Genomic DNA, 11,608 nt, shown 5'->3' on the forward strand with positions numbered 1-11,608 from the left:
CATTACTTCATTTTAGTACGCATTGACGTCTACTATGGTCATGGTGAAATGAGTTAGGAATTCTTTCGGTTACCTTAGTTATGGTAAAGTTTTGATGCAGGTAGTTGAACTAATGTGATGGATGTTTTGTTTCAGAATGGCTATTGTATCCCCAAACAGAGGTAATGATGAGGACGATGAGTACGTCCACACCCCGTCAATGGAGTCTATTGAAGGCTCACAAAATGAATCCGAAGAGGTTACTATGCCAAACGATATATCGGGACAAATAGGACAAGCTTTGATACGATACGCCCCAACCCTCTTAGAGAAGATTAAGACGTTGATTAATGATCAATTGGACGAGAAGTTAAAGACTCTTATGACCAATAAGCCTACTTTAAGAGGAGAAGGGGGAAGTGGGGTAGGCCAAGAAGAGGCAGAAGCCCCGAGAAAGAAAGATGAGCGCTTTGAGTACAAGAATTTTGCTAATTGTCATCCACCAGAGTTTCATGGTAAGGTTGATCCGATTATTAGTCAAAGGTGGTTTGATGAGTTAGAAGAAACATTTATGTTGTGCGAATGTCCTGAGCACTTAAAAGTAATCTACGCGGCTCACCAAATGAAAGGAAGTGGTTATGAATGGTGGAATTTCATAGTTAAGTCTCATGGACGAGACGTAGCGATAAGTTTTCCATGGAAAAAGTTTTGAGGGATGTTTATGGATCAATTTTCTCCACCCGCCGAGGTTAGTAGGTTAAAGTTCGAATTCATGAACATAGAGCATGGGAGTAAATCGGTGACTGAGTTTAATGCCGAGTTTAATGATAAGTCTCGTTTTTGCCCGGACTTTGTGTCAAGTCCTAAGTTGATGATGGATCACTATCATGAGAAGTTAAACCCCGAAATTAGTGAGTTTATAGATAAGGGCACGTATAAGACCTTAGCCGAAATGATGAATAGGGCTCTTGTAAGAGAACATGAACTTAGGAAGAAGGCCGCGTTTAAGCGGAAGTTAGATCAAGACTCAAAATCAATGCAAGGTATGAGCCCGAAGAAGGGTAAGTTTAATTCCGAATCTTCTCACAAATCAAAAGGGGGTTTCATGTCGGGAAAGAATGGTGGTAAAGAAGTGAAGTCATGTAATAGGTGTGGTAAGAATCATGCGGGTGAATGTAAAGCGGGTACTACCGATTGTTATTCATGTGGGAGGTCGGGTCATAGAGCCGCCGAATGTCCTAAGAAGGGTAAACAGTGTTATTATTGTTTTGAAAAGGGTCACTTTCAAGCCGAATGTCCGGAGTATAAGAAGGATTTAGCTAGTGGTAGTGTTAAGAAGGAGGTTAAGACGGAACCGAAGACTAGTGATAGCCGACCAAGAGCCCGAGCTCATCAGATTACCGCACTTGAAGCGAAGGAGTCCCAAAATGTGGTGTCAGGTACCTTTATTGTAAACTCTTTACATGCGCATGTTTTGTTTGATTCCGGTGCTACGCGGTCGTTTGTTTCTTATTCTTTTTGTAAACATTTTGACATGACCCCAAGTATGTTAGAGCATCCTTTAGAGGTTGAGATAGCGGATAATAAAACCGTTATGGTGTATAGTATCATTAAGGGATGTGAAATTATTTTGGATGATGAAAAGTTTGTTATAGATTTAATACCCATGCATATGGGAGAATTTCAAGTAATTGTGGGTATGGATTGGCTAGATGACAATGAAGGGATAATTTTGTGCCGTAAGAAAATTGTGTTAGTTCAATCACCAAGTGGGAAAGTTATATGGATTTATGGGGAACGGGCTAGGCGTGCTATTCCTATATGCACGTATGCTAGGGCTAATAGATTTATGTCTCATGGGTGTTGTGTATTTTTGGCACATGTGGTAGATGATTCAAAGAAGGTTGTTGAATTAAGTGATGTACCGATAGTTAATGAGTTTCCGGATGTGTTTCTGAATGAGTTGCCCGGTGTACCTCCCGAACGAGAGGTAGAGTTTAGAATAGATTTGATTCCCGGAGCCATGCCAATTGCCAAAACACCTTATCAATTAGCTTCGTCGGAAATGAGAGAAATGATGACTCAACTACAAGATTTGATAGATAAGGGTTTTATACGTCCTAGTAGTTCACCTTGGGGAGCTCCGGTTTTATTTGTGAAAAAGAAGGATGGGACAATGAGAATGTGTATAGATTATCGTGAATTGAATAAGGTCACTATTAAGAATAAATATCCATTGCTGAGGATAGATGATTTATTTGATCAATTACAAGGTGCATGTTTCTTTTCAAAGATAGATCTAAGGTCGGGTTATCATCAATTAAAGGTGAAGGAAGAAGATATCCCTAAAATGGCTTTTCGTACGAGGTATGGTCATTATGAATTCGTGGTTATGCCTTTTGGGTTAACTAATGCTCCGGCCGCGTTTATGGATTTGATGAATAGGGTTTGTCGACCGATGCTCGATAGGTTTGTGATTGTATTCATTGATGATATTTTAGTATATTCCAAGGGGGAATAGGAGCATGCGTTGCATTTACGATAAGTGTTAGAAACCTTAAGGAGAGAAAAGTTGTTCGCTAAGTTCTCTAAATGCGAGTTTTGGCTTCGTGAAGTCCAATTTTTGGGACATGTCATTAATAAGAAGGGTATTTGTGTCGATCCGACAAAGATTGAGGCGATAATGAGATGGGAACCACCTATGAATCCTACCGAAGTTAGGAGTTTTCTAGGTTTAGTGGGGTATTACCGACGGTTTATACAAGATTTTTCTAGAATAGCCACCCCACTCACAAAGTTGACTCGTAAGGATGTGCCATGGAGATGGGAAGAAAAGCAAGAACAAGTGTTCCAACTCCTTAAGGAGAAACTAGTTCAAGCTCCTATACTAGTTTTACCGGAAGGGAATGAGAATATGACGGTTTATTGTGATGCTTCTAAGAAAGGTTTAGGGTGTGTGCTAATGCAAAATGGGAAAGTCATAGCTTATGCGTCCCGACAATTGAAGGAACATGAAAAACGTTATCCCACCCATGATTTAGAATTAACGGCCGTGATTTTTGCTTTGAAAATTTGGCGTCATTATATTTATGGTGTTAAGTTCTCTATTTATACCGATCATAAGAACTTAAAGTACTTATTCGATCAAAGGGATTTAAATGATAGGCAAAGGAGAGGGCTCGACTTGGTGAAAGATTATGATTGTGAAATTTTGTATCACCCCGGGAAGGCTAATGTGGTGGCGGATGCTCTTAGTAGGAAGTCGAGTCACCAACCGATTAAGATAACGAGTTTGGCTATGGTAATATCACCTCAAATATTTGATAGTATCAGAGTTGCACAAGGTGAAGCATTATCACCCGAAAACGAGAGAAAAAAAGAATCAAGGGGCAAGTTAATGATTTTATAATAGATTCTTGTGGTCTAAGGCTTAGATATGGGAGAATTTGGGTACCTTTACAAAGTGGTGTTAGAAGTGAGCTCCTTGACTTAGCTCACAAATCTAAGTATTCAATTCACCCCGGTGCTACAAAAATGTATAGAGATCTAAGGAAAGACTATTGGTGGCCGAGAATGAAGAGGGATATAGTTAAGTATGTGCATAAATGTCTTACTTGTCTTCAAGTGAAATCCGATCATCAAATGCCTTACGGTAAGATGCAACCATTAGAAGTACCGGTTTGGAAATGGGAACATATTACAATGGATTTAGTGACTAAGTTACCTAATACCCCTCGACAACACGACGCAATTTGGGTTATTGTTGATAGATTAACTAAGAGTGCGTTATTTTTGGCAATAAGGGAAGCTTCATCGTCGGAAGCAATGTCCAAATTGTATATGAAAGAGGTTGTAGCAAGACATGGAGTACCAGTTTCCATTGTTTCGGACCGCGACACTCGATTTACCTCACGATATTGGAGAAAGTTTCAAGAAGAGATGGGTACTAAGTTGCATGTGAGTACCGCGTTTCACCCACAAACGGATGGTCAAAGTGAGCGAACTATCCAAACTCTTGAGGATATGTTAAGAGCATGCGTCATTGATTTTGGTGGTAGTTGGGATGCTCACCTACCTTTAGTTGAATTTTCGTATAATAATAGTTATCACTCTACCATCAGAATGGCGCCTTATGAGATGTTGTACGGAAGGAGGTGTAGAACCCTAATATGTTGGGGTGAAGTGGGTCAAAGGGAATTAGGAAGCACGGAAATAGTACAACAAACAACCGAAATGATAGATCAAATTCGTGAAAGAATAAAGGCGGCACAAGATCGACAAAAGTCTTATGTAGATAAAAGGAGGAAGCCGATAGAATTTCAAGTGGGTGATAAGGTAATGTTAAAAGTTTCCCCATGGAAGGGTATTATTCGTTTTAGAAAAAGAGGAAAATTGGGTCCAAGGTTTGTGGGACCATTTGAGATAGTGGCAAGGGTCGGAAAGGTAGCATATCATTTGGCCTTGCCCGAGGAATTGAGTAATATTCACGACACGTTTCACGTGTCGCAATTGAGGAAGTGTTTGGCGGATGAATCAACTTATGTTCCATTGAGTGAGATTGAGGTTGATGATAAGTTAAGATATGCGGAAAAACCAATAAAGATTTTGGATCATAAGGTGAAGCAATTAAGAAATAAGTCGGTTATGTTATTGAAAGTGTTATGGCAATTTAGAAAAGGCTCCGAATGTACGTGGGAACCCGAAGAATAGCTTATGAAGTATTATCCATCATTGCATCAAGAATGGTTCGCGAGGACGCGAACAATCCAAGGGGGAGAGAGTTGTAACATCCCAAATTAATTAAGGTATTATTTTATATAATTTAATTATCAAGTATTTGGATGGTATGATTTAAATTAAATAAATGGCAATAGTTAATGTTGTTAGTTAAGTTGAAAAAGGACTAGTGATGCAAAGTTAATTTAAGGACCTCTCTTATTATGATTTTGGTGGGGAGGGTAAAAAGTGCAATTGAGGCAAAGTTGTTTTAATAAAAGAGTAAAACACTGATAAATCATTATCAGTTGTAAAAAAAAAGCAGAGAGTGTATCCTTGTGTGTGTGTGTCGACATTTACAAGAGGAAGAAGAAGAAGCTTCAATTGAAAGGATTTTGTTCATGCAATTGAAAAATTGTGTAATCTAGTGTGCTCTAATCACTCTAGCAAGCTTTAAATCTTCAATTCTTCTCCTTTGTGCACAATTAGAGTTCTTGAATCCCTAGAGACAAGGTATGAATGTTTATGTCTAAGTATTGCTAATATTGAGTGTTTGTGATGAATCTCTATCTTAAAGGTTGTTGTTTGTTGAAATTGTGCACACTTGTATGATTTAAAACGAATTTGTTAGTGATTTTGGAAGTAAATTCATGTATGAACTTGCATTTTGTGTTTGTGATATGAAGATGGAGAATTTGATGATGTTCTAGCTTAGAATCAAGTCATGCACACTAGGTGTTTGATGAAATGCCTCAATGAAATGTTTATGTGTTTTAGTTGAAATTTATGAAGAAGAAAGCTTATACATGAAATGTTGCATTGTTGTAAGTGATGAAATTTGAATAATTGATGAATTAGGGTTGCTAGTAATGGAAATGGATTTATGCACATTTTGATGTTTAATGGAAGATTTGAAGGAATTGCATGTTATGATTATACGAGATGAACTAGAGATTTGTATGATTAAGGAAATGATGTTGGCTTGATAATGTTGTTATATTGGAAAAAGGTAAGTTAAATGCTATGTATGTAAGTGTTTATGTGTATATGGTAGCAAATAGGGGGTTAAGTCAATGTATAAGTGTATGAAGGTGTGGAAGTTTATGAATGTTGTAATTTTGATTGAATTATGATATTGATGAGATTAGCTCATGTATAGGTGCTAATCAAGGCCAAGGAGCTTCAAGTAACCAAGGAATTGCGTTTAATCAAGGTGAGTTTATAGGGGATAAATTGGGCGGGTCAAGAGTGGCTTAGTGTTCTCGGATTGCATCCGTGCAAGAGAGTAATGACTAAGTGCACTAGTTGAGTAGCTTAGATAGAATTATTAGGTTCACCTAATAATTATATCTATGGATGATGTTTAGCTTAGGCAAGATTATTAAGATTGCTTAGTAATCTTGTCTATGGATGGTTTAGCTTAGACACTTTGGGTGTCTATGTGTATGTGTATGATCGAAATGTGGTTAAAGTAGCTTAGGCATAAGAGTATGCCTATGGCTAGCTTAGACATAATTACTAGGGTTGGCCTAATAAGTTATGTCTATGGTAAGTGATTAGTCGGATCCGAAAGTAAGTAAGCAACCGTTAGGTTAAAAGACAAGTAATGTGATTGTTTTGCCCAATGTTTTATGCTATATTATTCGCCTATAACTCACTAAGTGTAAAAGCTTACCCCCGTGATGTTTTATGTTTTTAGGAACGAAAAGTCATCGTGAAGTCAAGGAACCCATTTGTAGTTAGAGGAGCATTGGCAATAGAGTAAGTGGTAATGCAAGTCTCTATTTTGAATCATGCTCTATTGGTACCGCTTATCAACGCCAAGTCTTTTGTAATTGATATTTATACTTCCGTTAAGTTTTGGGACCAAATGATGTGTTTCAATTGTGTAAACTTGTTTTCTTGATTCAAAAGATCTTAGTAATGTCGAATGATGCTTGAAACTGGTTTAGTCAAGTTTAAATATGTGTTATGATGATACAATGTGTTTTGAGTTGGTGAATTGGTCAAATTGTGGTTTTGTAATTAAGTTGCAGATCAGTCCCAGCTCGAGTGTTATGTCGCGCCGCGACATTTAACTTGATTTGGTAACAGAAAGGCAGCTAAGCTTGAGATAAAATTACTTTATATGTCTTGCCGCGACAATTGGAGGCGCGCCGCGGCAAATGCCTGGACCTGGGCAGACTCCAAATTAAAAAAAAAAAAAAAATTCTATAGTGTAAAGGCGTTAAACTTAGGGGGTGATATACATACGTTAAGTCTAGTTACCGGGTGCCCACGGCTATGCATATACTTTATCATACTGTTTTGAAACACTGTTTGAAGCACTGAAATCTCGTGGTCTACATTACTTTACTGATTACAAACAAACTATAGCTCACCAACATTCGTGTTGACTTTTTAAGCGTGTATTTCTCAAGTGCTTAGACGTTGTTGCTTCTGCTGTTAGACTTGTTGTCTTGGTGTTATAGACTTGATGTTACGGACCTGCTGTGTTAGATTTTCGCTGCATTACTTAGAGATGTCTCAATCATGGAACTTTTCTTTTGCATTCGTAACTTAAATTATTTTTCAAACAATGGCTTTGTAACGGCCTTTGGTCACATACTTATGTTAACGCTTCTATTCATAAGAAGCACGTTATCGTTTGTAAAACGCTATCTTTTTATGAATGCAAAACTGGTTTTCAAACACCATATAGTGTTTGACCTTGTAATGATCCTGTTGTTAATGAACCATACACGATGGTTTTGTACGGGGCGTCACATTTGGTATCAGAGCATTGGTTGTAGGGAATTAGGTTGCATTAGTGAGTCTAGACTGGACCGAGTAGGATTCACTAATAGGACTAATCTACAACTTGCTCTTTTACTTGTTTCTGCGGAACCTGCTGCATGCTACTGTGTTATATTACTGCATGTTACTGCTTACTACTGCTGCATGTTACTGCTTACTTATACTGCCGTATGAACTTGCTGCATGCTACCGTTTCCTTTTACTGCTATGTAAACTCGATGTATGCTTTGCTTATTCTCGCTACTGCATGATACTATCTGCTTTTAATTGCATGCTCAATACTGTTATTACTGCCATGCTATGTACTGATGTAGACGACCTAGGCTGCTGTAGTTATTATGCCTGATTACGTGCTTACTACCCGTCTGCTTTTCGCTATACCAACTTGGAGAACTTATCCTTCCCAGTTCAGATGTTTTTCTGAACCCTTTCCCACTCTTCTAACCCTAAGGATTAGTATTGTAATCCACCTGTTACTACCGTTCCACCGTTTCAGAGATCGAAACATTACTTCACGCAATCTAGGAGGAGTACCCCTCGGAATACACGCCCACTAAGGTTGATCCTCGGAGGAGGAGATATGTGAGGACTTGTTGGAGTAACCGCACCTCGAGCTCACCCTAATTAGCCATGTACAATGTATGAACATTAGAAGGATGTTCAGTTTCTGCAAGATAACTCGTATCCCGTACACTTTCATGACCGTCACTTATCTCTTTCATTCTTCACCACTACTCGACGATCTAACGACACTTCTGGACTTAGGTCTCTAACACTCTTAGGCATCGGAGAAATTGGGAAGGCATCTCCTTTCACAAAGTCATAGTGTCTTCCACCGATGCATAGCCATACCCAAGGACTTGGGAGTCGCCTCAAGACATATCGTATTCCTACTTGCTACACGACGCGAGACCCAGATTGAATTTCTAGAAAGGAACCTAACGACATTACCTGAACCCGAACATTTTGAAGAAATTTCGGGACATTTAGGCATTGATGCATGACCTACGGAACCTACACACCCACACCGAGAAACCGTGAGATTAATTACGTAGATTTTGTTTTGAGATAGCATAGATTAAGCACCGTTAGATGAAATTGAGTAGAACTTGAAGTGATCACGTTACATTGACCATGAATGTATGATTTATTACAATATAATGACGCCAGGCCAGCGTGGTACGCCAGGCCAGCGTGGTTATATTGAAGTAAATCATGCAGAAGTTCCAATGTTACAATATAAGGAATATGAAGTGATTCAAAGAAAATTTTGGTAGGAGCCATTTGAGTATACGCATTATAGTCTGTTAGAGGTAGGGAAAGAATAACCATGTAGCCCAGATACTGTACAAGAAGAGCCTTGATTGTAGAAAACCCGAAAATTTATTATAGATATAGACACCCTGGACACTTAAGGAAAAAGTTCTCAAATAGGAAAAACTTTGGACTCACTTGCGGTAGAGCAATTGTTATCTCAGCTATGGATCCTGATTATAGTTAGGGTATGATTCGTCACAACATTTTATTGTCTCGAAGTTGTTTAATACTAGAGTAATAGAAACCTTATATTTAAGAACCTTAGTGTTATGACTTATAAGCCATTAACAACCATGAGAGTTAAGTATTCTATATGACAACCTAATGGTAAGCTGGCAGAGATAGAGGAATAATTTAAGGTAGTACCTTAAAATTAACAGGTGGGTCATTTAGAGATGACCTCATGACAACAAAACTTGGAAGTTTTAAAGTAGTGGTTGGAAAGGATTAGTTACCCACGCACAAGCAGATGTTATTTGAGAAGATTGATAGAATTTTTCATGGCAGTATAATAAGATTTAGTTGGAATGAACCTTAAGATTTACCTAACACTCATCAAGTTAGGAAGCTTGATGTAAAAGTTGGAATGGACTTTAGGATTGACCTAATACTCATCAAGTTAGGAAGCTTTGATGGAATAGTTGGAATGGACTAGCTTTCAAGGATGAGAGCGAAAGTTATTTATAGTGAGAAGATTTTTCGTACACCCCACGAGAATGGTGAGTCAATAATAGTTTACGGGGAGAGAAGTAGCCTGAAACTGAACCTTATTAGTTGCATGACAACAACCCGAAATCTCACAATGGAAATGGGAAGGAATAATAATGGATTTCCTTACGAAGTTACTGAAAACGGTAGGCGGTTAGGACAATATTTGGGTTATTGTTGACCATCTCACCAAAATCTGCTCACCTTCTATCCATGAAAGAAACCGATACAATGGACAAACTTGCACAACGATACATAAAGGAAATTGTATTCCGTCACTTCAGCGATTCAAATTCTATATTAAGGACTACCCAGTAATCTGATTTGATACTCATTCTTACGCGACTCTGAATCCTAACTTATCCCGAGAGATTTCTTATTCGATGATAATTACACAATCATCCTTCCTACTTCGATATTAGTCATACCAGTTCAAAATTTTCCAAAATCGATGGGTGGTTAATTCTCATCCTCATACTCTCCCATTCGTATCTCACTTATAAGCAACAACTTCACACTTAAGCATTTTTGGTCAAAGGACTTATGCCCTACTAATAGTCATCAACCACATTTAAATTCAACAGTTTTCATTACCTCGTAACATTTTTGCTCAAATATCACCCGAAAGTTTCAAAGGTCTTTTACTCGATTCTCATCAATCTTTTTTTTTTCCAACTTGTAACCTTCGAAATATGAAAATTTTGTTTGCCAAAATTTTACTTACACTATTATACTATGCGATCCTCTCAAAGCTTAATAAAAATAAATATATTTTATTTGTCATTCGTGCAAATTTTAGAAACCGTAAATGTTATAAAGTAAATAATTACTTATTTTTGACTAGTACATATGAAATTTTACTTTCACTTTTACAAATCAAATCTTTTATTCAAAAGATATCTTACTTTGAATGGTACGTGTTGTACATAACCCCAGTTTACTAAGAACTTCGTTTCTTTTCTTACGTTGTCACCTTAAACGATTTCTATAAAATTTTCATTGCTTATTATATAATTTTTTTCGTTGCTTATTCGTATCCAAGTCATCATGAAGACTGGCAACCGTCGAAATTAAGAGATTCATGTGTGTGTATGTGATGAAGGCACTTACTACCACATCATGCAAAGCCTTCGGGCATCCACTAACACTTAAACCATTCAAAGCTATTGCGATACCCCAAGGATCTTATTTGCCACGCCTGTTGGAATGATGATCTTTCCTACATAACTCGAAGTCCTGACTTATTCCAAGAGATTCTCATCTAGCGATATTAACACCATCAGTATTCCGACTTTAGTATTAGTCATAACCTGTTTGGCATTTTGCAAAGTCAAGAAGCGATTAACCTCTCATCCTCATGCTCTATCCTTCATACCTCACTTTTCAGCAACGGCTTCACACGTGAACATTTTTGGTCCAAAGACTTGTGTCCTGATAATTATCAAAACTACATTTAATTCATTAGTTTTCATTACCTAGTGATATGTCACCCGATGATTTAAAGATTTTCCACTCAATCTTTTTCAACTCGTAACCTCTGAAATACGAAAAACCATGTTTATCAAAAAATTTGCACGTTGTTTATTTGTGCGATCCTCATGAGATTTATGGACAAATGAAAGTAACAAAATTTTTCTATCACTTATGCGATTTATAAAATCATATATATATGTATATAAGTAAATTGATAAATTTACCCTTACTTATTTTGGTTAGTACCTACTAAGTTATGTCTGCAAATTTTTTTTAAAAATCGCTCCTATATTGAGTTGTTTAACTTAAGTCAAATAGTTTTGTGCAAAATGGTACATGTTGTACATACTTCTAAATTTACTAGGAACTTCGTTCCGTTTATGTTGTCACATCAAACGTTTAAAGGATTTTCAAAACTTCCTTGGTTGATTTTATTAAAGGTTTTCGTATTAGACTACACCATGTATGGATCACACTTCTTCTCGCCCTCCGTTAAGGATGAAGCATACTATTAAGATCTTTGTTAAAAACTCTGGAGCCACTTTGGATGGCCGTTTTATAAAATTTGTTAGGAAGTCTTTGAGCTCATAAAATGTTCCTTTTTGGGTTGGACATAGCA

The sequence above is a fragment of the Rutidosis leptorrhynchoides genome, chromosome 10, assembly GCF_046630445.1.
Source record: "Rutidosis leptorrhynchoides isolate AG116_Rl617_1_P2 chromosome 10, CSIRO_AGI_Rlap_v1, whole genome shotgun sequence".
NCBI lineage: Eukaryota > Viridiplantae > Streptophyta > Magnoliopsida > Asterales > Asteraceae > Rutidosis > Rutidosis leptorrhynchoides.